The sequence below is a fragment of the Cannabis sativa genome, chromosome 9 (genome assembly GCF_029168945.1).
Source record: "Cannabis sativa cultivar Pink pepper isolate KNU-18-1 chromosome 9, ASM2916894v1, whole genome shotgun sequence".
Lineage (NCBI taxonomy): Eukaryota > Viridiplantae > Streptophyta > Magnoliopsida > Rosales > Cannabaceae > Cannabis > Cannabis sativa.
The window spans coordinates 17,941,377-17,963,837 of record NC_083609.1 but is presented as its reverse complement, the minus strand read 5'-3'; the positions used below and the strand labels follow the sequence as shown (position 1 = coordinate 17,963,837).

General features: G+C 36.4%; 1 long non-coding RNA gene across 1 annotated transcript; it reads right to left on the bottom strand.

Moving 5' to 3' along the window:
• Nucleotides 1–6,214: 6,214 nt before the first annotated feature.
• On the bottom strand, nucleotides 6,215–21,004 carry LOC133030908 (uncharacterized). Its single transcript, XR_009684438.1, has 3 exons — nucleotides 20,134–21,004; nucleotides 19,686–19,733; nucleotides 6,215–6,448 (listed from the first exon to the last, which is right to left on the bottom strand). It is a non-coding gene; the product is annotated as an uncharacterized LOC133030908 (long non-coding RNA).
• Between the last annotated feature and the right edge of the window lie 1,457 nt (nucleotides 21,005–22,461).

Genomic DNA, 22,461 nt, shown 5'->3' with positions numbered 1-22,461 from the left:
AGTTGTAGGATTGGAAGTTACATGTGATAGTGTTGTGCCTCAAAGAAATCATTAACAGTTATAAAGATATAATAAGAATACAACATAACTCTATAAGAAAAAAGAACCTACAACTCGAGCAGCAAAAACATTGCAAAGTTGTGGTGCTTGGTAAATCGACCCATCCAAAACATAATAAGTCAGCATCAGTGTAAGTTTCTCAGGTCCGTCCCTCTTTTGCTTATGAAAAACGAAAAGGTGAGGCTTCATAACTTCACTCAACATGAATTCTATGTCAATCATTTTCCTGTGATCCAAACAAATTACTGTCATGATCAACTCTATTTTGACCCAACAAGTTGGAGTCAATCTCAAGAACTAAAAGATCTAGATCATCCAAATGGAATGCTAAAGTTGTAAACATTTTCTCAATATAACAAAAGATTATAGGATTAATGAGTCTCAAACTAAATGATAACTCAATGAAAATAGAGTTATTTATATCTTTTTGTACATTAAATTAGCTTTGTTCTCAAATATTTTTAGTTTATTTTAGTAGTCTTTTTATTTATATTTGAATAAATATTACTTTTAGTATTTCTTTATTAGTTTTAATTAATATTTTTTTAATACCAAATTTTTATTTATTTAGTCTCCCAATTAATTAAATATAATTGTGTGTGGTGTCGTAGGAATTTAAATGTAAAATTGGCAATTAGTGTCATGGGCCCATCCATTTAAAAAGATAAAAGAAAGCAAGGAGGAGAGAAGGGATTTGGGCCAAGTTTATATTATGTATGGTCAAAATTAAATTCAAATTGATGTATAAAGAAAGCAAGGAAGAGATGAGAGGAGAAAAAAGATTTGGGCCAAACAAAAATGTCTTTGTAATTTTGGAGGGTTCATATACTTTTTCTTCATATATATGATTAAGAGAGGTGGCGTGAGTGATGGGAAGAAAGAAGGGAGGCGGCTGCTACTCCCGAAAACAGCAAGAGAAGAAAATGAAGAAAAAGAAAAGGAAAAAGAGAGAGAGAGAGAGAGAGAGAGAGAGAGAGAGAGAGAGAGAGAGAGAGAGAGAGAGAGAGAGAGAGAGAGAGAGAGAGAGAGAGAGAGTTTTATTTGAGTGTTATTTAAGGTTTTAGTTTTGTATTTTTATTTTGAGATTAGCAAAAATCAAGAGAAAGAAGAAGAGGATTTTGACAATGAAAAGCTTGGAGTATTGTGACAACTCCAATATGAGTTTTTCTTTTCATCCTTCTCTTATTTGGAATTTTGTAATTTTTGCATAATTAATTATGAGCTAATTTTTTTTTTGGTAGAATTATTTTGTTAGCTAAAAATTATGATTTAATATTTTGTTGCTATCTTAAGTGAATTGATTTTGTTCATTCAAAAGTGTTTATTGTGTAATAACTTACTTTTGCTTGATCACCATTAGTAAGTTGCAAGCTAATTTTGATTTTGAAAAAAATAGGGTTAGTGGAATTACTTGAATGATGTATGCATATCACCTTGGAAAAGTGTGATTTGTAAATGACATAGGAATATGTTATTTACCTTGTATGACTTGAAGGAATTGTACTTAAATTGGTATTTTTAAAATTAATTGGGCATAGGAATATCTTAATTAATTAGAGAATGAAACCATTAACACTTTGGAAAAAGGATTATAACATTTTAAATTCCTAGTTGACATTATTAATTTACAACAATACTCATTAGCACTATTATATCAGCTTTGTATTTTTAGGCCAATTTAATAATTCTAACTTGTTTTCTTCATAGTTTGTGTTTGTTAATTTTTTCTACATATTCTCATTACTTTATTTTATTTTTGTTTAAACCAATTTGTGAGTAATTAGTTTTATAAATTAATTTCTAATTTTCAATTCATGTGGAGACGATACTCGATTTATCACTTTATTACTTGTTACGATTGCGTACATTTGCGTATACAATTTTCACGACAAGTTTTTGAAGATCTAGATCATCCAAATGGAATGCTAAAGTTGTAAAGATTTTCTCAATATAACAAAAGATTATAGGATTAATGAGTCTCAAACTAAACCAAAGAAACAGAAACATTCTGCTCCAAATATTTATATTGACCCGAATTGAAAAATCCCAAAACAAGTTTTAGATTACCGCTTCCAGATAAGTTCATATTACTAAAAACAAATGTCTATATAATTCAAAAGTTTCCCTTTTGCCCTTCCATAATAGAAATTCTCTTTGCATCAAATCCAATTTTCAAAATTTCAGCAATTAATTGGAAATTTACAGAGTGAACAAAAAAAATAAAAAGAGTTGAAGAAATTACAAGAGTTGGGAGAAGTCGAGGGGGTGAATGGAGCGCATTCGGAGTTGTTCATTGTTGCAGCCTTACAGGTATAGTAGTAGAAGGGGGATAGAGCGAAGTTACAAGTATAGTAACTTCCAATCCTGCAACTTTCGACATGTGTGTGGAAGAAGGATTTTTTCTAGTTCAAGTGCTCTCGCAGATCCGGTTGGTTATAGTTACTAGCGGACCTCATTCTACTCATAGACTGCGTCCTGCTTACGGACCTCGTCTTGCTCAGGGACCTCGTCCTACTCATGGATCTCGTCCTTGAGTGACTTAGTGTCTTACTAGTTCCCGTGCTTTCACTACTACAAAAACACCCTTTAGAGGCGGTTTTTAAGCCCTTTAGGCGTCGGTTTTCGCGAAATTCGCTACCGACGCTGATCAGGGCGACGCTAAAGGGTTTATATGAACCGACGCCATATATACCCCTATGGCGTCGGTTATTAGCTGGGAACCGACGCCATAAGGGTACATATGGCGTCGGTTCTACAATAACCGACGCCATATATGGCGTAGGAACCGACGCCATATGTACGCGAATTTCAGTTTTCCTCATTTTTTTTAAATTTAATTATATTATTTTAATTTTATATTTATTAATTTATATATTATTTTATTTAATTTAAATTACATATTTATTTAAATTTTAAATTACATATTTATTTAATTTAATTATATATTAATTACATTTTAAATTAAATAGTAATTAAATTTGGGTAAAAACATAATTTGATTTCATAAAAGTAATTAAATATTACACAAACATGTAAAATTAGTTAAAAATATTAATAAGTTAATAAATCTAATTACAAGTTAATCTATAAAAATTACATAATGAAGAAAAATTCTTCGACCTTTGAACCTCAATCGTCACCGTGAATCACCGCCATCAATTGTTCGATCCACTTTCGCTGTAGTGGTAACAATTCTGTTTTTGGATCGTATTGCTTCTTACCCCCAAACTGTTAAAAAAATTAAAAATTTATATTAGTTTATGTATATGTATATTATATATTTGTTATTATAAAATTTATATACTATGATCAATAATTAAATCTTACAAATTTTTGATCTTGTATGTAATCGGTTGGGGTTGGCACGTGCGACGATGTCGGTGATATATTTTAAAACATAAAAACCGCATTCTTGGCTTTTAGGTTGTCTTGGACGGTTGCTTGTGAAATTCCTTGCCACGGGCCAAGATACTGATGTGCGTCCCCTATATACATGAATGCCCTGTTTGGGAAAATTATATTAGCATTTCAATTCGTTAGTTAATTTAAATTCGTTACATAAGAAGTCATTAAATTATTACCTTCCGATCATTTGTTCTATTTCTTCGGGAATTGGGCGGCCTTTTACAGGGTTTAAATGGATAATTTTCCTTGGCGCAACCACCACTAGCGTCCAATGCATCCTAGAAAATTATATTGGAATATAAGTAAGATAGTATAAAAATAATTTGAAGACATAATATAGAAATGAACAATTAGCACTAAAGAATTTAATAAAGTTTACCCGATATTCCAAGGAATAAAGAACATTTGGTGGTTGTTGTTCATTAATGATAACCAATTAGCCAATCGTCTTGCCGCATCGTCAAAAGACTGACTCTGTTCTTCATCGTTGATCCCATGGACTGTGAGAAGCTCTGGGTCGTAAAACTTGAAAATTTTTCTCAGACCGTTGATGCTCTCCCATATGTGCTCGCCAAAAAAGTGTTAGTGCCTTATAATAATTTAACTATAATTTGATATAAGGTTAATTAGATTAAAGAAGATTATACATCATTCCAAACGGCATTCCCCGGTTGCCGATGTAGTTACACGTAGCAACCGTCGCAAATCCTCTCCGTATAAAATGATCTGGGTACGCGGTGCAATGAATCCTCGGGGGACAGAAATTGTGATTATATCACGTTTATCTTTGAGCCTTACGAATTCATGAATCATCCATTTTAGCGAATTAGGGATCAACGCCATCTTCTCTTCCGTGAACAACTCATCTTCCCGTGCACCACGGCTTTGTGGAGAAAGCATCGGAGCTTTCCCCTTTGACGCATCACGTCTTGAGGGCGGTTGAGCGAGTGGACCCTAAACAAAACAGAACATAATATATATATATATATCAAATTTTATCTAAATTCTACCGAAATTTCAGCAGCATAACGGTTGTAATTGAATGACCCCAAAAATTTTGAACATGGCTGTATAACGACAAATAACACATATATAACAGTAGTTTGTTCATCCATCCCACCGCAAAGACATATATTCGCGGAACCTACTTCACTACGGATGAATATTGAAGATATTCAAACTCCACTAATCATTAATAATTAATTTCAGTTGAGAAGTTACCTCGGTTGTTAAAATTAAGTGTTTAGGCCAAGGAAGGAACATCTGGTACACGTCCCTAACATATCTGAACTCTTCAATTGGGACTGGGATTTCAGCATCCTCTTGCAGGATTTCCGAAACCATGATCCGAGCATGTGAATCATCGTAATCCTGGCAGTGAACTTTGATCGTACCCACATGCTCGTACAAATACCCTCGGGCCACAATATTGTCGATGTTGTCAGAGCAGAGATGTACTGTCTGATTAAGGGCCGCATGGTCATCAAAATTGTATAGGATACCTTGGTCGTTGAGGGAAATGAACTCCTCAGCATAAATTTGTGGTTGTACCTCATCCTGAGGAGCGTATGGTTGTGGAACATACGCCTCACCACCAACCTCTCCATCTTCCTCTTGTTCGGCGGCGTTCCTCTGCTGCGGGATTGGACTTCGGCTTTTAATTGTTCAATCTCCTTCGCTTGCCGAGCCACAACATCAGACACTTCCCTTTTCTTCCTGCCGAACAGTTGAGATGCCCTGGTCAGGAACCTACAAATCATAAAATGCAAATTAGCAACGATTTCATTTGTGTAACTAAATAAATAACATTTGAAGTAATAGCATACCCAGCAGCCCTGACACGTCCAGGATGCTCTGGTGTCCCGAGCGCCTGCGTGAGGATATCGTTTTGGCCCCGGACACGAATTTGTCCCTGACTAAGCTTCTCCTCTAATTGAGCCTAATGCACGCATATATTCAAGCAATTAGTATATGAATTATATACACTAACTCATGAGTAGAACTCAATTAAGGATTAATATATACTTACTATCTTCTCGGCAATTTCCTTGTCGTAATCAGTGACAAGTTTTCTACTCTTGGTGCGAGATTTAATCCAAACACGGTGGCGGGGAGGATCTGCAACTTCGAGGTCCTTTTTCTACATAACGTTATAACAATGAAATGAGTACCAATTAAATTGTATAGCACATTATAGCACATTAAATTTTAAGTATTACTTACCACAGCTTCCCGTACGTTCACCATTCCACTCCGACCACTTCGATGTCTGGATTGAATTTTTGAGGAACGTTCACGTTGCACCTTACTCAATTCCTACAATGCCAAAAAAATACATTAGATACATGTACTTGTATTTAAGAGTTTATCTTAGTGTTAATATAATTAGCGTACCAGAAATTTAGGAGTTAGTCGACTTTCAACAAATTTGCACCAATCAGCAGCGTCGATCTCCGGGTGCTTTTCAGGGACTTGTGCCAGTCGTCCCAGATCATTCTCTTTCAACGCGGGTATTATGATGTCTTTTGTCATCCTATTCTTGAAGTCTTTCATTAACTTCCCAGCTAGGATTAGACAATCATGTTTGAAGGTGTCCGGCACAATGAACCCCGTCTATTTTGAAGGAAAACAAATACGGTTAGAGTCAACATTTGGAGTAATAGAAAAACAAATCAAAATTCTAACAAATAATAGCTTACCTGAATGTCTTTCCAAACTTTATTTTTCGCAGTACGGTTGACTTCTTTCCAGTTTTTATAAGCCAACCCTATTGTCTGCCGACATCTGACTCCTAGAGTGGATACGAGCTTCGCGTAGCTTTTTCCACAGTATTGACCTTTATCATTAACTTCAAGGGCCACTCTTTTGCCCTGATCCATTAGTTTGGATATTTCATTCATTTGCGTCGGCCCTCGTGTAGGTATTGTGGTTGGACACTCATTTTCTGCTCCCGAATCAGATCCTGATTCTGAGTTCGCCATGTCTACACCATTAACAAACAAACTTCAAAGTTAGCTATATATAACAAGTAGTGTATATGAAATATTAAAAGCATAAACAAATTGTTAAGTATTCAGGACCATTCACAACCACAATATAAAGTAAGCTATATATCAAGTTACCAATTAGACACGTTTTCTTTTCTTTTTTTGTTTATGTTTCCCTGAATCACAATTGACCCATATTCCCTCATTGATATCGTTTCTAATGTATTCAGCGTCGTCTTCCTCAATGTTACGATCAATTCCCATGAGTTGCTCATGAATTGGTTGTCCAACAATGAAGTCATCGTAACATAAGTCAGCATTCTCCTCATCCTCTTCAGTCTCTAAGAACCTCCTCTCTGGTGTCGATAAAACAATAGACCATTTATCATTAGCCGGATCAGAAATGTAAAAAACTTGAGTCTTGGCTAGCCATGATGAATGGATCATTCTTGCTTCCTCTCTTACTTAAATCAACCAAAGTAAAACCAAGCTCGTCAGTTTTTACTCCAACGTTGTTGTCAACCCAAGAACACTTAAAAAGTGGAATTCGGAACGCAAAATAATTGAGCTCCCATATTTCTTCAATGACCCCGTAATACGTCATAGTACCTAAAACAGGGTTTCTATCTTTTGCACTTGCAAAGTGCATAGTTTCTGCGACGATACGTATACCACTATTTTGAACCTCTCGAGCATCATCTCTTGACTTTGTATGAAAACGTTTACCCCTTACAATGTACGCTTCATGCTTTGCAACCGCAAAAGTTGGTCCAAGGGCAATACGACTCAACACATCAGATACTCCATGATTCGGTTCGTTCAACTTTGATATAATGGTATTCCTTAACCACCCAATGAAAGTTTGACGATGTTGGTGCAACCCATTTTTGTTTATTTTTTTGATTTCTTGGAACCATTGATTGTAACGGCTCCATATAGTCCCTTTGTAAAACAAGTAAGATAAATCAAGTTATTGTTCATCGTGACTTAAGTAATGTTAATCAAACAAAAGGTACTTACGTTATATATGGTTGAACCTCTGCGTTATTGTTCATCACGACTAATTGAGCTTGATCTAGTTCAAGCTTGGACACTGTCACCATTGTCCCTTTGCCCCTTAATCCTCTATCAACATCATCTGGGTCAGTTCTTGGTTTGCTAATTCTAATTGCCTCAACTCCGGCCATGTACTCTGAACAAAATTCCACGGCCTCTTCGGATATGTAGCACTCAACCATACATGCTTCTCGGATAGTGGTTATGCACATAGCTTTTAAGTACCTTCATATTTCTTTCAAATGGATACATCCATCTCGCCCACACCGGCCCATACAACCTTACTTCTCTCAATATATGAACCATTAAATGTATCATGACGTGGAAAAAAAAAGGCAGAAAAAACTTTTTGAGGTTGCACAATGGTTTGACTACATGTTCATGTAATGCATCTAATTTATCCATTTCTAATTCCTTTCTGCATAAGATACTGAAGAAAATTCAAACAGGTGTCAAACACTCTCGAACATTTTTTGGCAAGACTGATCTAATGGCGATTGAAAGCAGATTAACGCATGACAATCATGTGATTTCAGACCCATTAGTTTCAATTCAGTCTCATTCACCAAGTTTTTGATGTTAGACGAGTAACCATCGGGTACTTTCATATTTGCAAGTGATTTGCAAACTGTTTGTTTTTCTTTTTTGGACAAAGTGAAACAAGCAAGAGGCAAATATAACCGTTCACCTTTCTTCTCAGGTGCCACAGATTGTCGTATACCCATTTCAATGAGATCTAAATAACTATTTAGACCGTCCTTAGTTTTGCCGAGAATATCAAGTAAGGTACCAATAATACTCTCACACACATTTTTTTCAATATGCATGACATCCAAACAATGTCGAACTAGTAGACTTTTCCAATATGGAAGACGAAAGAAGATTGACTTTCTTTGAAAACAACCATTAGTTAATTTATTTTTTTGCGTCTTTCCATACTTAAAATCTACAAGTTGAACTTGTTGGAGAATTTGTTCCCCAGACAGTGGCAAAGGAGCCATATCACCCTCTTCAGTACCATCGAATGCTTTCTTCTTCCGTCTATCAGGATGATTTGCAGGCAAGTACCGTCTGTGACCCATATAACACATCTTGTGTCCATTTGCCAAGCGACGAGCCGATGTGTTAGTGCAACAAATCGGACAACCTTCGTAACCTTTTGTGCTTAAGCCTGATAAATTACTATAAGCAGGGAAATCACTGACAGTCCACAACAACACAGCTTTCAGATTAAAAAATTCTTTTTTAAAACCATCATAGACCTGAACCCCGTTCTCATACAATTCTATTAAATCGTCAATCAATGGTTCCAAATATACATCGATATTATGTCCAGGTTGTTGCGGGCCTGATATCATTAAAGAAAGCATGTTAAATTTCCTCTTCATCACTAACCAGGGAGGAAGATTGTACATAACTAGGAAGACAGGCCATGAACTATGACGACTACTTAGAGATCTATGTGGATTTACTCCATCCGCAGACAGACCGAGACGAATGTGTCTTGGTTCAGATTTGAATTCAGGATTTATGTAGTTTACTTTTTTCCAAGCTTGGGAATCTGCAGGATGTCTAAGTTTTCCATCTTTCACTCTCTTGGTCTAATGCCAAATCAAATTTTCAGAATGTTCTGCACTACGATATAATCATTTCAGTCGCGGAATCAAAGGCATGTACCACATCACTTTTTGGGGGATAAGTTTCCTATTCTCCTTACTCTTGTTTACTTTATGGCGGGATAAACCGCAAGTCGGGCAATAATTCATGTCTGCATATTCCTTACGATATATGTAATATCCCAGAAAATAAATAATATTTAAATGGACATATTTTATTAAATATGTAATTACTTGGAAAATGAAGTAGGATTATGATCTTACTTAGATGAATTTTTGAGAAATTATTTAATGAAATACGTTATTTTGGGCCCGGCAATTGTGGAATTTTAGCTATGTGGTTAGCAATGTCACGACATTAAATGAAAGAATTATTTTGGAGAATATCCCGGATTAATTTAGATTTTTTTTAGAATGTCGGATTGGGGAATTAGTAAAATTACCAAAATGCCCCTAGGTTATAATTTAAGTTTAGGTTATTTTGAGGGATAGTTTAGTCATTTTATTTTTGGCAATCTCTTTTCTTTACTTATTTATTTTGTGGCTGCAAAGGAAAAAAAAAAAAAAGATAAACCCTTATTTAAAAGAAGTTGCCTTCCAAGGCAAGGAATCATTTTTTTTCTCAAAAAAAAAAAAAACAAACAACAACTCCAAGCTTTTCTCTTCTTCTCCTTCGATCCGATCACCGTAGCAAATTTGGAACCAGGGAAAAACTCACTTCTTTTTCTTCAAATTCTTGAGCTAATCCTAACCCTAGGAGCTAGCTAAGTGGAGGTAAGGTTTCTACTCTTTTCTTGGTTGGTTTCCATGAGTTTAGATTAGGTTTTGGTGAGGGTTTTCATTTAATTCGGAGAGTGAGGTATAATTTGAAGTTAGGGTAGGTTCTTAGGGTGATTTGGAACTTGTGTGAATGAAGATTGAGGGAGATTAAGGGCTGTGCAACAAATAGGTGTGGAAAGTGATGTTTTTAATGAAAATTGACAAGTGAGATGTTGATTTTGAGTAACATGATGAATTGTGATTAAATGATATGTTGAATGCATTGTATTTAGTATGTTGAACTCGATTCCGGAAGTGCAAATTAGGTATGATTTGGTTTTGGTTCGAGCGGAGGAGAAAAACCGTAATTGTTCGTACGGCGGAACCGGTCGGCCGGTTGGTTCTCCGTATCAGAACCTGTCGGCCTACTGACGGGGAACAATTCTCGGGTTTTTCTCTGATCCGTGTTTAGCTCGGGGTTGAACCTAGTACCTGCCTTTGAATAATTTTGAGTTATTTGAATTATTATATTGATGGTGAAGGCTAAGTCTAATCGGTTTAGAATTAGGGTTTTAATCCGAATATTATGTTAAGGTATTTATTTGTGTTTCTCAATTGTCGTGACATAGGACCGGGATTGCCTAGCTTGTTTTTCCACCCAGGTCGGCCATATTCTTGACTTCTGAATTAAGGTAAGAAAAGTGGTAAGCACCATATGTGGTTAAAAATCAATGAATGAATGGAGGTGATCTTGATTATTAGCATGATATTGATTAAAGCTTATTAAGCCTAGGTTATTACCTAGGGTTGGAAACGGTTATTACCGTTATGAGTAATTACTCTAGAAACCGCGGTTAGGTTTCTTACTTATCGTTTGCGTTATCGGGCAACGATAGTGACATATTCAGCTCGTATGTAACGAGTGGTAAAAGTGGTACTTTATTAAGTACCAGGAATGTATGATGTTTAAGAAAATGCTTGTTATTATCGAATAGTGAGTAAACATAATGGCATGAGATTAAGTGGATAATCAATTTCTTTCAATTATTGTTTTGATCACTTTCTTGCTGAGTCTCTGTGACTCACTGGTGCTTTATGGTGCAGGTAAAGGAAAAGCTAAAGTCGAACAACCATGAGTTATGGTCACAAAGCGGAATGTACATACCAGCCACGGGCAGCCCAGTTTACAGGATGCTCTATTTTGATTGTATTTTGGAAAAATATAAAGTTTATGTTGTAAAATACTTTGAAATCAGTTTGTAAATATTTTGAAAACAGGGGGACCCCATAAATCATGTTACTTATCTTTTGTTAAACAATTTAAAGGTTGAGTTTTTAACTATCAAAATTTTAATTACCCACACTTTTAGTATAGTTACATCTTATATAATTATTGGTATTTTAAATAAAGTGCACACACGTGGCGTCCCTGTTGGACAGGGCGTTACAACATGGTATCAGAGCGCCAAGGTTTTTAGATCCTGAAGACTGGTTTGATATGTACATTGGCTGCAAGGACCTGATCGACTCATGGTTTAGTAAGTTTTAAGTTAACAGACAGCTTGTTAATTTTCTGATTACCTGATTATCTGAATTATGTCGATATCAGAATGTTGTGGGAAGGATTATAATATATGGAAATACTTATCAGTATTGTTATTACTTGGAATGTGATCGCAGGTGTATAGTTATGCACCCAAGGCGGACTGGTAGGGGTGCCCGCGAGCTAGCTGGGCTCAGGGCTGCCGGTGAGGGAGAGAACCCTTTACCACCACCTAATTGGGAACAGTTATATGCTGCTATGCAAGAAACTATTCGGCAGCAGGGTGAACAAATCAGAGAATTGAGAGAGCAGCGAGCTCAGCCTGCTCTAAATCTGAATCCTGATCCTCCGGCACCTCTAGTAGTGCCACCGGATGCGAAATCGTTTGGAACCATTATATGAACGGTTCAGAAGCAGAACCCGCCAGTGTTTGAGGGTGGTGCTGATCCACTCAAAGCAGAGCAATGGATGAGTATGATAACATCCATTTTTGATTTTATGTGAGTTGAAGATAATGACCGAGTCAGGTGTGCTACCTATATGCTACGAGATGATGCCCGTATTTGGTGGGAGATTGTATCTCAGGGCCATGATCTGAATAATATGACCTGGGAAACTTTTCGGGCCTTATTTTTTGAGAAGTATTATAATGAGTCTATTAAGGCAACAAAGGCAGAAGAGTTTATACGGTTAACTCAGGGTAGTATGACTGTGACAGAGTATGCTACTAAGTTTGATCGACTGGCAAAGTTTGCCTCAGATGAGGTGGCTACTGAAGCTGCTAGAAAAGCAAAGTTTATTCGGGGGCTAGATGAACACATCGCCCGGGATGTGATTGTTGCTTCTAAACAACCGGGGGTTGCCCGAACTTATGCTCAGATAGTTGAGTTGGCTTTAGTTTCTGAGGGTGCAGAGGCTCAGATACGAAAGAAAAATATTGCCAGAAGAGATTCGTGGAAACAAACAGCAGTGTGCTGGTTCGGGTAGGGGTACTGATCTTGGTGACCGCAGGAAAAGACCTAGTGAAACATCAGCAGCAGGCCCAAACAAAAGATTCCAGGGTAACCAAGGTTTCCGTCGTAGTGGGAATGAAAACTGGCGGACTTTTCCTGAATGTCCGAGGTGTAAAAGGCATCACCTGGGCGAGTGTCAGGCTAGGGCCTGTTTCCACTGTGGAATGGTGGGTCATATGAAGAGAAATTGCCCACAATTGCTACTTGCCAGAGCAAAAGAAGGATGATACACCCGCTCCTGCTCGAGTATTTGCCCTGACTCAAGCTGAGGCTGATGCTGGTCCTTCTACTGTGACAGGTCAGCTTTCTGTTGCTGGTACTTTATTGACTGTATTAATTGATTCTGGTGCGACGCATTCTTATATTTCAAGTAGAATAATTGAGCAGCTGAATAAACCTAGTGATGTGCTTTCTAGAGGTTTTGGAACCTTGTTGCCTACTGGGGAGTTGGTTATCTCCAGCAGGTGGGTTCGATCCCTTCCAGTGTTTGTGGAAGGAAGAGAGTTATCAGTTGATCTGATAGAATTAAATCTGGAGGATTTTGATGTTATTTTGGGGATGGATTGGCTTGCTAAATACAACGCCACCATTGATTGTAAAAGAAAGATGGTAACTTTTCAGCCTGAGGGCGAGGACCCTTTTGTATTTGTGGGTAAGATGCAAGGATCTCGGATTCCCTTAATTTCAGCCCTTAAGGCAAGGGATTTGTTGTGTGAGGGGTGCATTGGTTTCTTAGCAAGTGTTGTGGATATTTCCAGGGAACCACTAGCGGGACCGGAGCATGTCCCAGTGGTTCGAGAATTTCTGGATGTGTTCCCAGAAGAGTTACCAGGGTTGCCACCAAAACGTGAAATTGATTTTGAGATTGATTTAATACCAGGAGCTGAGCCTGTATCGAAAGCTCCCTATAGGATGGCACCTGCAGAGCTGAAAGAGCTAAAAGTTCAATTACAGGGGATGATGGATTTAAAATTCACTAGACCTAGCACTTCACCTTGGGGTGCACCAGTTTTGTTTGTGAAAAAGAAAGATGGAACATTACGAATGTGTATAGATTATCGGGAGTTAAACAAATTAACGAGTGAAGAACAAGTACCCTACGCCAAGAATAGATGATTTATTTGATCGGTTGCGGGGGTAAAACTGTCTTTTCTAAGATTGATCTTCGATCTGGTTATCACCAACTGAGGATTCGAGAGGAGGATATTCCCAAGACAGCTTTTCGGACCCGGTATGGTCATTATGAATTCTTGGTAATGTCCTTCGGATTGACAAATGCCCCGCGACATTTATGGACTTGATGAACCGAGTGTTCAGAGATTTTCTGGATGATTTCGTTATTGTCTTTATCGATGATATTCTAATTTATTCAGACTCGGAAGAGACTCACGAAAGACATCTTCGAATGGTATTACAACGTCTCAGGGAGCATAAGTTGTATGCCAAATTTAAGAAATGTGAATTTTGGTTACCTCAGGTGAGTTTCTTGGGGCATGTGGTGAGTAAAGATGGTATTTTAGTGGATCCAGTAAAGGTTGAAGCAGTGCGTGACTGGCCTCGACCTAAGTCAGCAACTGAAGTTAGAAGTTTCCTGGGGTTAGCAGGGTATTACCGAAGATTTGTTGAGGGCTTTGCAAAGATTTCTACGCCTTTAACTGAGTTGACCCGAAAGAATTGTAAGTTTGTTTGGACTGACAAGTGTGAAGGTAGTTTCCAGGAATTGAAACAAAGGTTGATTACCGCTCCTGTGCTAACCTTACCAAAAGGTGACGAAAAGTTCGTGATTTATTGTGATGCATCCAAACAAGGGTTAGGTTGTGTTCTTATGCAATCAGGGAAAGTGATTGCTTATGCATCCAGGCAATTGAAGGAGTATGAGCAACGATATCCTACCCATGATATTGAATTAGCAGCGGTTGTCTTTGCACTAAAAGTTTGGCGTCACTATCTGTACGGTGAGAAGTGTGAAATTTATACAGATCACAAAAGCCTCAAGTACTTTTTTCACTCAGAAGGATTTAAATATGAGGCAACGACGATGGTTAGAACTGGTCAAAGATTATGACTGCGAGATTCTCTACCACCCTGGTAAAGCAAATGTGGTAGCGGATGCTCTAAGTCGGAAAGGACCAGGGCAAGTTTGTGAACTAAAGGAAATCTCAGCCAAGTTGGCTGAGGATATGACGAGAGCGGGAATTGAATTTATAATTGGAAAACTTGCTAATATCACCATACAATCTAATCTATTGGAAAGAATTAGAGTAGCCCAACAAGGTGACCTTGAGCTACAGGGATATAAGGAGAAGTTAGAGGCTGGATTGGCAAGAGACTTTTCATGCTTATCTGATGGGTTGTTGCGATACAAAAACGAGAATACGTATCTTAGGTTGACAAAGAAATCAGACAAGAGATTCTTGATGAATCTCATACTACACCGTACTCCTTACACCCGGGAACAACCAAGATGTATCATGATGTGAAAGCTTTATATTGGTGGCCGGGTATGAAGAGGGATATTGTTGAATATGTGTCAAAATGCTTAACCTGTCAACAAATTAAAGCAGAACACCAAAGGCCGGCAGGTTTGCTTCAACCTCTAAAGATTCCTGAATGGAAATGGGAAGACATCACCATGGATTTTGTGGTGGGATTACCCAGAACAGTAGGGTATTATGATTCTATTTGGGTGATAGTGGATCGATATACGAAGTCTGCTCACTTTCTCCCGGTGAGGACAACGTATACAGTGGATCAATATGCCGATTTGTATATTAAAGAGATAGTTCGACTTCATGGTGCCCCAAAGTCGATAGTCTCAGATCGAGATCCAAAATTTACATCCAAATTCTGGGAAAGTTTACAGCAAGCAATGGGTACTAAGTTGAAATTCAGTACAGCTTTTCATCCTCAAACCGATGGACAGTCTGAAAGAACTATCCAGATACTTGAGGATATGTTAAGGGCATGTATAATGGACTTTGAAGGTTCTTGGAACAAGTACCTACCTCTGATTGAGTTTTCTTATAACAATAGTTATCAGAGTACCATTGGCATGGCTCCGTATGAGATGCTTTATGGAAGGAAATGTCGATCACCTATTCACTGGGATGAGGCTGGTGAACGTAGGTATCTTGGACCTGAAGCTGTCCAAAGAACGAGCGAGGCTATTGAGAAGATTCGAGCTCGTATGCTTGCTTCCCAAAGTAGACAGAAAAGCTACGCGGATCCAAAGCGTAGAGATGTTGAATTCCAAGTTGGGGATTTTGTTTTTCTTCGGGTGTCCCCAGTGAAGGGAATTCGAAGGTTCGGGAAGAAGGGAAAGTTGAGTCCCAGATTTATTGGTCCATTTGAGATTCTTGAGAAAGTAGGTCAGGTAGCTTATCGGTTGGCTCTACCTCCTGCCTTATCTGGGGTTCATAATGTGTTTCATGTCTCGATGCTTCGGAAATATGTATCTGATACAACTCATATCTTAAGTTATGAAGATATTGAGCTTCAAACCGACCTGTCGTATGAAGAACAACCAGTACAGATCCTAGACAGGAAAGAAAAGGTGTTGCGAAACAAGACTATTCCACTAGTCAAAGTGTTGTGGCGGAATAGCAAAGTTGAAGAAGCGACTTGGGAATTAGAGTCGCAGATGCGGGAGTTGTATCCCGAGCTTTTCAGGTAAATTTCGAGGACGAAATTCCTATAAGTGGGGGATAGTTGTAATATCCCAGAAAATAAATAATATTTAAATGGACATATTTTATTAAATATGTAATTACTTGGAAAATGAAGTAGGATTATGATCTTACTTAGATGAATTTTTGAGAAATTATTTAATGAAATACGTTATTTTGGGCCCGGCAATTGTGGAATTTTAGCTATGTGGTTAGCAATGTCACGACATTAAATGAAAGAATTATTTTGGAGAATATCCCGGATTAATTTAGAATTTTTTTAGAATGTCGGATTGGGGAATTAGTAAAATTACCAAAATGCCCCTAGGTTATAATTTAAGTTTAGGTTATTTTGAGGGATAGTTTAGTCATTTTATTTTTGGCAATCTCTTTTCTTTACTTATTTATTTTGTGGCTGCAAAGGAAAAAAAAAAAAAAAGAAACCCTTATTTAAAAGAAGTTGCCTTCCAAGGCAAGGAATCATTTTTTTTCTCAAAAAAAAAAAAAACAAACAACAACTCCAAGCTTTTCTCTTCTTCTCCTTCTGCCGATCACTGTAGCAGCTGGAACCAGGGAAAAACTCACTTCTTTTTCTTCAAATTCTTGAGCTAATCCTAACCCTAGGAGCTAGCTAAGTGGAGGTAAGGTTTCTACTCTTTTCTTGGTTGGTTTCCATGAGTTTAGATTAGGTTTTGGTGAGGGTTTTCATTTAATTCAGAGCTGGGGTATAAGCTGAAGTTAGGGTAGGTTCTTAGGGTGATTTGGAACTTGTGTGAATGAAGATTGAGGGAGATTAAGGGCTGTGCAACAAATAGGTGTGGAAAGTGATGTTTTTAATGAAAATTGACAAGTGAGATGTTGATTTTGAGTAACATGATGAATTGTGATTAAATGATATGTTGAATGCATTGTATTTAGTATGTTGAACTGTTCTGGAAGTGCAAATTAGGTATGATTTGGTTTTGGTTCGAGCTGGAGGAGAAAAACCAGAATTGTTACGGTACGGCAAGAAGCCGGCCGATAGGTTGGTTCTGTCAGATCGAACCGTCGACCGGTTACGACGGGGGAACAATTCTCGGGTTTTTCTACGATCCGTGTTTAGCTCGGGGTTGAACCTAGTACCTGCCTTTGAATAATTTTGAGTTATTTGAATTATTATATTGATGGTGAAGGCTAAGTCTAATCGGTTTAGAATTAGGGTTTTAATCCGGAATATTATGTTAAGGTATTTATTTGTGTTTCTCAATTGTCGTGACATAGGACCGGGATTGCCTAGCTTGTTTTTCCACCCAGGTCGGCCATATTCTTGACTTCTGAATTAAGGTAAGAAAAGTGGTAAGCACCATATGTGGTTAAAAATCAATGAATGAATGGAGGTGATCTTGATTATTAGCATGATATTGATTAAAGCTTATTAAGCCTAGGTTATTACCTAGGGTTGGAAACGGTTATTACCGTTATGAGTAATTACTCTAGAAACCGCGGTTAGGTTTCTTACTTATCGTTTGCGTTATCGGGCAACGATAGTGACATATTCAGCTCGTATGTAACGAGTGGTAAAAGTGGTACTTTATTAAGTACCAGGAATGTATGATGTTTAAGAAAATGCTTGTTATTATCGAATAGTGAGTAAACATAATGGCATGAGATTAAGTGGATAATCAATTTCTTTCAATTATTGTTTTGATCACTTTCTTGCTGAGTCTCTGTGACTCACTGGTGCTTTATGGTGCAGGTAAAGGAAAAGCTAAAGTCGAACAACCATGAGTTATGGTCACAGCAGCAATGTACATACCAGCCACGGGCAGCCCAGTTTACAGGATGCTCTATTTTGATTGTATTTTGGAAAAATATAAAGTTTATGTTGTAAAATACTTTGAAATCAGTTTGTAAATATTTTGAAAACAGGGGGACCCCATAAATCATGTTACTTATCTTTTGTTAAACAATTTAAAGGTTGAGTTTTTAACTATCAAAATTTTAATTACCCACACTTTTAGTATAGTTACATCTTATATAATTATTGGTATTTTAAATAAAGTGCACACACGTGGCGTCCCTGTTGGACAGGGCGTTACAATATAAAATGCAATCGTTCGGACATGCATGAATTTTTTCATACTTCAATCCTATAGAATTTAACGTTTTTTTCACTTCATAAGTAGATTCCGGAAAGCAGTTGGCAAATGGTAAGATATCTTTAAAAGCAGCTAAAAATTGAGTAAAACATTTATCGCTCACTCCATTTTCTGCTTTTATGTTGTAAAACTTTACCATTGTTGGTAATCTTAGTTTTTTACAACCATCGAACAGAGGTTTATCAGCATCACTAAGAAAATTATCGAATTTCTCAGGATCATTAAGAAATTCCTCCTGTGCTTCGTTAAGCAAGTCCAATGGATAATCATCGAAATCATTACCCTCGATATCATCTACCCCCCACTTTCCTAATGGATATGGATCATTAGGTAAATGTTCGCCATGGTAATACCAATTAGTATAACTTCTATTGAAACCACGTAAATACACATGGTCCTTAATCATTGTAATATTCCCTTTAGATACATTACAACAATCTACACACGGACAATGAATACGATCGTGATTTGTAGAATTCTTTAAGGCAAACTCTAAAAATGCATCAAACCCTACTTGAAATCGCAGTGTGTCTCTCTCCTCACGCATCCATGATTTATCCATAACAAAAATCCTATCCAAAAAAATTCAGTATTTAGTAACTACTTATAGCTAGTTACTAATTACACAATGTAACTAACTAAGTTTCTCACAATTTATTCATATTAATTTATAAATTACTCAAATTCTCGTTTTAGATTAGTTCATATTATTAGGTTGTTTTGTTGATTAGAATGTTATTAAAATGTTAAATATTTTTAATAAATAAAATTGAGGGGAAAAATTTTTGGTAAAGCAATAAAGGTATTAACTAATATTTTCCCCTTTTAATTAACTTTTGCTCTTTATTTTCTTTGAAAAATAAAAATCCACATTGAACCTCTCAAATGAAAGAAAAAAAAAATAAAAAAAGAAGGATTTTATATGTTTATTTTGTTAATTTATTTAGTAACTAATTATATCTAGTTACTAATTACACAATGTAACTAACTAAGTTTCTCACACAATTTATTCATATTAATCTAAAAATTACTCAAATTTTCGTTTTACATTAGTTCATGTTATTAGGTTGTTTAGTTGATTAGAATGTTGGTAAAATTAAAAAGTTTACATAAATGTGAATATTATTATTTTTTATGTGACCTAACTTCTTATTACTATGTTATAATTAACTATATTATGAATGGTTTTAGTAAGATTTATCCTAATTCTACCGAAATTTCGGCAGCATAATGGCTGTAATTGGACGTTCCCAAAAATTTTACAAGTGCCTAAAATAACAAACAAAACAGATAAACAATACAAAATTAATCCACCCATCCAACCGCAGTACATGTATTCGCAGAACCTACTTCACTACGGATGAATATTTAAGATATTCAAACTCAACTAACATGCATTGATAATTAATTATATATTAAGAAAAAGTTAGTAAAAGTATATACCTATAATTGCAAGCCCAAATACGCTACACACAAAATTATGCCGAACCCCTATAATATAAAGAAATACAACGAAATTACAAAATTAATTATTTCATAACTTATAACTAGTTATAAAAAATTGTAACAAGTTACTTAGTTACTAAATTATACATACATATATATAATCAATTATATCTCACACTATTATCTCAAAAAAATAAAATTATATCACACACTAATTCAATTTTAAAATTTTTATTTCTAAACTAATGAAATCCCTCCAATGTCATTTTATTCAGAATAAATATATATTGCAAAAAATATATAAAATACAATTACAAAATTTATTTTCATAAAAAATATACACACACTATATACACACACACAATATATACACACATTATATACAAATATTCAATAAAATATACAAATACATATATATACTATACATTGTGGTATAAATTATTACCTAATAACCGCAATCCGACGACCACCGTAAAAAATCCCGACACTATACACATAAAACACAATAATATTACTAATAAAATAAAAAAACTCAAATAATAATTTACAAAAACAAAAAATAAAACAATATACATAATACAATAAGAATAGAAGCAATATTTATACCTTAAACGAGGTTGAGATTGAACAATTTCTCAACAAAAATGGGTGGCCGGATTTCACACCCAAAATTTACTATTTGGGTTCGGATGACACTTTTAGAGGCTAAAAAATCAAAACTTTTTAGGTGTATGTTATTAAGTATCGAAAATGGAGGATTTTAAAAAAAAAATGGGCTGAAATGGTTGAGAAATGGGGGAGATATGGTTGAAAGAAGCTTGTTCGGCGAGGGTTTTTGCTGGGTTTTTTTCTCTCTGGTTTTTGCTGGGTGGGGAAATGGCTGAGTGAAATGAAGGAGGAAGACGAGCCATAGGGTTTATTCAGAGATCGACCCTATGCCGTCGGTTCCTTCATAGGAACCGACGGCATAGGGTACACGTGTCAGGTTTTCGTGTACCCTATGCCGTCGGTTCCTATGAAGGAACCGACGGCATAGGGTATTTCAGAAAAAAAAAATAAAAATTAATTTCCAACCGCCTCTAAATGGTATAATGCAATTTTATACCTACGGTTTTTACCAAAAAACCGCCTCTAAATGTCAATTTCGAACATAGCGGGTATTTTCACACCCTTTAGCTTCCCTTTTTATAAATGGGGTTGAAAAAACTGCCTCTAAAGGCTAACATTGTAGTAGTGTTTCTCGATCATTATTGCGACAAGTACTTTCTCCTCCCCGAGTTGATCGACTGTGGGTCCTTGAGCGCCCCGAGGTCACACTTACTTTTTCGTGCCCTATTCTCCCCCTTGGGTGTGGTTCGTTGTGTTTCCCCCACTGAGGTTTGTACAAGCCCTCTCCCTATGGGTTCAAGAAGTACGCTGGTGATTCCTCGCTGGTGACTTACGTTCCCCAGGTTGTGTCCCAAGACCTTCCTCGTTTCCACGAGGAATCTCCTGTTCCCTGGTTTCTGGTCGTCTCCTATTCTCATTTCTATGAGATGGTTCTGGCTGATCATTTGGATTTTTAGGGGGAACTTCATTTTCCCCGGGATGTTCGTTTTTCAGGAGGTCCCTCAGTTTCCCCAGGTTCTTCCCGAGTATTTTGAGGGTTCTCCTAAGCAGTTTCCTGTCTCCTGGTTCGTGAGCCATGAGGCCTGCCTCTGTTGGGTTTTATGCCCTAAATAAAACTCATTTCATATAATCAGATTTACTATTAATAAAGATCAGAAATAACATTTAATGTTGCATGGTTCACATGATTTATTTCATGATTATATGTATATAATGTATGAATTCCTTTTAAGTCCAAAACATATGTGTTTGTTAAAGATTATAGTGTTGTCAGCACAGTGGAATATAATCTTTATTATATGTTCAAAAGTTTATTCCCTGATTTGTCAGAACACTGGATTTAGACTGACATGGTATAATCAGCGATAGGTATTCTTACAACTTGGAAAAGTGTTATGTCCTTTCCACGACATTGGCAAAGTTTACCAGTATCGGATGTATGGAGTATACATCGGAAGGGATCGATATTGAACTTTGATTAGATATGTTAAAACTTACCGTAATATCTATTCAATTCAATATCACTTGTTGATCCTAGATCAAATGATCTCAATCCTGATATGGTTAGGCTCAATTTCAAGAGTGTTACTCGTGTTCTTTGATTTGTTAGTTAAGCCTAGTTTTGTATCAGGGTGATACGTACATTTTGGGAACAGGGTAATGCAATTGAGTGGGAGCGCTAACATAAATATGGAATCTATAGCTTCTATTTGGCAAATAGAAGTAAAGGATGATTTCCTTCGAGCTTAACCAAACGAAGATAAATGGTGGAGATCTCATTTCACTTAAGTGAAATATCATTTATACAGGGTTAAGTGTTTTAAGGATAAAATACATTGTAGGGTGTGACGGTAATTTAATCCATGTACAGTGTAAATCATCTATATAGAGGATCATTGATCACATTAGGGTTATAACAATGGATAACTAATGACGTGTCTATATCGTGGAACATATAGAGCGTTTCTATATGACTGAGAGTGCAATTCCAAGTTCTAAGTGTGGATTCAATGAGGAATTAATAAGTTAGGGAATTTACTTGGTAAATTCGGTTCGACTTATTGGAAGCTCGGTTATATAGACCCATGATCCCCATACTAGTTGAGACCATACTGCTTGTAAGACTCAGTTAATTGATTTTAATTAATCAATTATAATTCTAAAA